The sequence below is a fragment of the Neolamprologus brichardi genome, chromosome 2, assembly GCF_056152115.1.
Source record: "Neolamprologus brichardi isolate AB-2024 chromosome 2, ASM5615211v1, whole genome shotgun sequence".
Lineage (NCBI taxonomy): Eukaryota > Metazoa > Chordata > Actinopteri > Cichliformes > Cichlidae > Neolamprologus > Neolamprologus brichardi.
The window spans coordinates 10,975,252-10,981,251 of record NC_142105.1 but is presented as its reverse complement, the minus strand read 5'-3'; positions in this window follow the sequence as shown (position 1 = coordinate 10,981,251).

Genomic DNA, 6,000 nt, shown 5'->3' with positions numbered 1-6,000 from the left:
CATGGGCAGGTGTGGGCAGTTCCTTCATTATGTCATTATCAATTAAGCAGATAAAAAGCCTGGAGTTGATTTGAGGTGTGGTGCTTGCATTTGGAAGATGCTGCTGTGAACAGACAGCATGTGGTCAAAGGAGCTGTCCATGCGGGTGAAACAAGCCATCATTAAACAGTGAAAACAGAAAAAACACATCCCAAAAATTGGGAGTGGCAAGATCTACAGTTTGGTACATCCCGAGAAAGAAAGAAATAACTGGTGAACTCAACAAAGCAAGAAGACCTGGACATCCACGGAAGACGACAGTGGTGGATGATCGCAGAATCATCGCAGAAGAAAAACTGCTTCACAACAGACGACCAAGTGAACAACACTCTCCATGAGGAAGGTGTGTTGATATCTAAGTCTACCATAAAGAGAAGACTACAGAAAGTAACTACAGAGAGTTCACTGCATGTGCAAGTCACTCATAAGCCTCAAGAATAGAAAGGCTAGAATGGACTTTGCTAAAAACATCTAAAAAAGCCAGCACAGATCTGGAAAAATATAGAGGTCAGGGGTGTTCAGATACATACTGTCTGCTCAAATCCAGCTAAATGCAGTTAAATTGATTGAGCAGAGTTTCATAACACAGATGGACAATGACCCAAAACATACAGCCAAAGCAACCCAGGAGTTTATTAAAGCAAACAAGTGGAATATTCTTGAATGACCAAGTCAGTCACCAGATCTTAACCCAACTGAGCATTTCACTTGTTGAAGACTAAAAACAGGAACAAACAGGAACTGAAAGCTTCTGCAGTAAAGGCCTGGCAGATAATTAAAAAGGAGGAAACCCAGCATGAGGTCGAGAGTTCAGGCTGTGATTCCCAGAAGAGGATTTTCAACCAAGTATTAGAATATGAACTTTTTATTTTCAGTTATTTAATTTGTCCAATTACGTTTGAGCCCCTGAAATGAAGGGAGTGCATTTCATAATGTTTTAGTTCCTCACATTTTTATGAAATCTGTTTGTTCAACCCACTGAATTAAAGCTCAAAGTGTGCACTTCAACTGCATCTGGGTTATTTCATTTAAAATTCATTGTGGTGATGTACACAACCAAAAAATCCCTTTGTTCTAATTAACCTGTCCAAATGTCTCCATCCGAATATTTATGGACCTATCTACATACGAACAGCCCTGAGTATTGGGAACTAAAGGAAAGAGTGTTTGTCTGTGTGTCCAAAGGTGTAACACAAAAGTTTAAATCACTGGTGCAATGTTGGATAAACTGCTTTGATAATGAAATCTTATTTGCAGGGTGTGTGGTCACTCTGACCTCATCATGTGTTGGATGCAATCTGTCAGTTTATGTTCTGCGTTGTATCAAAGGTGCCAGGAGCTTGGATATGACTGCAGAAATACTTTTTTACATCGTTAAAAGCTGAAAGTTTGTCAGGTTTGCAGCTCAGACAGACCTGGGCAGCATAAATACACATCAGTGCTGGTTAACCAGATGCATCACCCATAGCCTATAATGGCAAGTGGAACAGACTGTGCTTTGGAAGGGCCGCATGGAGAAAGTACAAGGGGCATAAATATGAAAAATTAGTCCTCAACTGCCAGAAGCAGAAGTGAAAGGCAAGATGTACGCCTACCTAGGTTGGATCTAGAGGTTTTGTGGGGAAATCACTCTTCAGAGCTATGAGCAAGGTTGGCAGTACAGTAATGGCGAAGGGCAGAACTATCAGGAACATCTGAGGCAGCAGAAAGACTCTTTAGATAGCTGATGAACCTTAAAAATGTTACATAATTCATTATCCAATCCGAACTGTACCCACACTTCCAGCTCAAAGCCTTCAGTATTAGTCATGTAATACTGTAATAGAAATAGAACAGAAAGACTGCTTAACCTTAAGGTAAATATAATAAAATATGCTTGCCCCATAATAATAATAAAAACTCAATATCATGTTGTTTGAAAATAGCATGTATTGTTTAAATAAATTAATCCACAAACTTCAAATCCACCTTGGATTATTGATATTATACATCCCAAGTTGTGATCTAAAAGAGTTTATTTGAAACAAAGCAGAGGAGAGTGCTTTTAGGGTTCGCTCTTGATGAATTTGTAGCTTAAATTAAAACACTGACGTGTTCATATGAAACAGGCATGAAGATTTTCACATTTCTTTTTAGTGGCAACAGTAAGTTGTCTCTGTTCCTATACACTGGCATACATGAAGTGCTGTCAGGTGGCCCATAGGCCTTTCTACAGTAGCAGGGTATAAATATAAAGCTGTACTTGCGGACAGATGAGTTGCTCCGATCGCATTTTGACTGACAGCGATGCCGCCGGCCCTCTTCCCTGTTAGCGGGGATGCCCTCTGCTTCTGACAGCGTTTGAAAATCCTCTCCTCAGTTCTCTAGGAAGATGAAGAAGAGCTGGTCTGCCCGCAGAGCCTCTCTGCCTCAGGCATCATGTCGGAGAATTTGTTTTGTTTTTCCACCTCACTCCTCTTCTCTCTTTTCTCTGAGAGTCCTTTGCTGCTTCCCCATCTGCAGAAATAGATACAACCTCAGTGGGGTTTGGTGGTGCAGAAAAAAGACTGAATATCAAACCTATCAGGAAAGAGTGGGGTTTAGGATTTAGTAAGCCACTGTTGTGCTGCTGCTTCTGTCTCAGAGCATGTGTGTTCGCTTGTTAAATAAATAGTGGAAACCACAAAACCAGACTGACTTTATCTGTATTTGAAATAATGAACTCAGCCCTTTGCAGAAGTTACCAAAAGATACACAAGGCTATGATAAACCACTAATAACATGCACTTTACACCTGACTTATTCATTTTAGCAGTGCAAGTGAGTCCCATTAAAGCTACATTTAACAATTGTTTACCAAAGATTAATAATAACTTGAGATTATATGTATAAAAACACAGAAAAGGAAAAGAAAATCTGAGATAAATAGAAATAATCAGTGCATCATAAGAAGCCCCAGCAGCCTAGGCCTATTGCTTCATAAGTAAGGGATCCAGCCCTATAAGCTTTATCAAAAAGGAAAGTTTTAAAGATTGAAGCCTAATCTTAAAAGTAGTGAGGGTGTCTGTGTCTTGAATTCAAACTGGAAGCTGGTTCCACAGAACGACCTGAAAGATGAAGGCTCTGCCTCCCGTTCTACTTTTAAACATCCTAGGAACCACCAGCAGTCTGAGAGTGAAGATATTATGAAGTCTTCAAGGTAAGATGGGTCTTATTATTCAAGATAATATGCTTGCCCTCCAATTAGTAAATACCCAAAATATTGCTGTAATAATATTGCTAAAAATCCAAGAAGTGAGTTGTTAAAAGACCTTTTGTGAAACTAACAGTGATACCTGCAAAATCAAATAGTGCAGAAGTGCCCAGCTATGACATAATATAAGAATGTTGACAGCCATAATAAACAGACAAGAAAAGCTGTCAAGCACCTTAACACTGACCTGTTTAAGTAGAATCAGAATTAATATCAGAATGTCCTTTTACAAGTAATGTTCATTAAAAATTCAGTAGAAGAGGAATTTATCTGGTGTTTAATTATCTTTTGCCCCCAGATGTTGCTGAAGAACCCAAGTGTCTTCATGAAATCTGCAACATTCAACAGTGCGTTGCTTTTGTGCTGCCAGTCTTTTTTTTTGTGCTCTTCTTTAAAGTCTCATTCCAGACTTAATACCCTTCATATCAAACTGTGGCTGATCTTCCTCTCTCCTGATGCTAATACCATCAGAGACACAGAGCATCTGTTGAAAATCGCCCACCGGACCTTCCACCTCTTGGCATTCTTCTCCTCGCTCGACCGTTCACAGACTATTAGAGCGTTTATGCCACTGGTAGAGAGGGAGCTGCTGAACTCATTTCACAGGTTAATTAGAACAAAAGGATCAGCCTTGCACCGGGCGAGAGGCTTTCGATTATTGAAAGGTTGTGGCTCACTCTCCTCCCTGCAGGCCGCCAGAGAGAGGACAGAGTATATTGGGCTTCATCACTGCTAAATGCCACCTATCAATCACCTGATCACGGCTGGCTGCCATCATTAGCGTCTCCTGATTGAGAGGTAAGCTTGTAATCATCCTCAGGCAAATGGAGAGTGAAAATATTAATACACTGCATGTCTGCTGGAAATGAAATGACAAGTTGGGTCAACTTTTCAAAATGAGAGTGAATGAGCAGACTTTAGGAGCTGAAGAGTTGAGTGTTGAAAGAGCCACATAAAGGACCAAGTGCCATATATAAACACAGTACCAGATACTATAATAACTCACTGAGGTTTATGTGAGTTAATAATCCCATAAATTTGTAAATATCACAGATCAACTCTCATTGCAGCATACCGTACGGAGGCACAGAAAGTGCATCTTCAAGATAACAGATGAAGATGAATAGCAACAGAGAGAAGTGGAAAAGTAGATAATGTCATATTACTGCGGAAGTCCTTCAGGGAAAGCAAGGCTATTGTGCTTGCCCAGTGAAATCTGTCTTACTCTTTATCCTATCTCCTCCCATCACCTTGAACTGGTCAAGGCAGATGGTGGACCCTCTTTGAGCCTGGTTCTGCCAGAGGTTTCTTCCTGTTAAAAGGGAGTTTTTCCTTCCTGTTATTGCCAAATGTTTACTCAGAGCAGGTTGTTTGATTTTCGTGGTTTTCTTTCCATCATCGTAGGGCCTTTACCGTAGAATATAAAGCGCCGTGAGGCGACTGATGTTGTGATTTGGGGCTTTAGAAATACAACTGAATGGAACTGAACTAAGAACTGAGAATTAATTAAAGTAATCTTTCTCCTTACATCTAAAAGATTTTCATGTCCCACAAAGAATCTCATTTTTTCTGTTTTCGGTCTACGTGCATTATCTTTACTGAAACACTTATGCAACTAATGTAAGCCCTATTTTTTGTTCAGTACTGTTTCTTCAATAATTTTTAATTGATTTTATAAATCAGGAAATTATCAAACAATGAACAAAAACAACAAAAACAGGACATTTGAAAAACAAATGCATGTGGAAGGGATTGGATGTGAGCCCCACTGTCTGATTGTGGAGCAAGTACAGCATACACCGCCACCTCCATCTCTGATGTAGTTTGTAAATATCTCACTTTATTCAATAAAAGCAAAACTATAAATTATGCTGACAATAAAACGTAATTGGGAAAACAAATCGTATAGACCTGGGGTTCTTTTTATTACTTTAACATATCTCCTTGCTTCCTTCCCTTCCTTCTCTTGTCTTAGGTCCTCCTCAGTGCTCATGTTTGTGAAATGCCCTCTGCATTCTCTGTCAATATTTCACAATAAAAGTTTTCCTCCTTCTTAATATATTATCATCCTAATAATTTACAAAGGAAAACAGTATTCTGCATATACAGTTCAAATTAAAATAAGACATTTCCTCCTTTGCAGGATCCATAAAAACTTAGACTACCCTGGGGGCTCAAAAACACTGTTCTACATCATGTGACCATTTGACTTTCTCTGTAGTGTTTCATTAAACGGCCTAAACAAAAGGTCAATAGTTCACAGAGAAAGAAAGAAAGCTCACCTTCACTGCCCCTCTTCCTGCTCTTTATAGAAAAAGCAAAAGGTTTCCAATAAGTACAACAGATTCTTCTGAGGAGTGAGAATGTGACAATGAGTCACAGCCCTAGACTTCACAAAAGCTTCAGCTCCAGTGAACCTCAACAGTACACAGAAACATCTCTTTGCACTTTCAAAGAGCCTTCATATTCACTTTTCATTAACTCTCTGTTTTCTTGGTCTGGCTGTGAAATGATGAAAATCAAAGAAACATTCAGAAGTCAAATGGAGAATTGATTCAAGCATATATCTCTGATGGCCTTTGAGGATTTTTAAAAAATCTCTTTAAATCAAATACAGTAAAAGAAATGCTTTGCAGATTTGCATATGATAAACTGGGGAGAAAGAGACAACCAGAAAAAACTACAGAACAAACTACGACCCTCAAAAAAGGCAGTCAGCACACCCACCA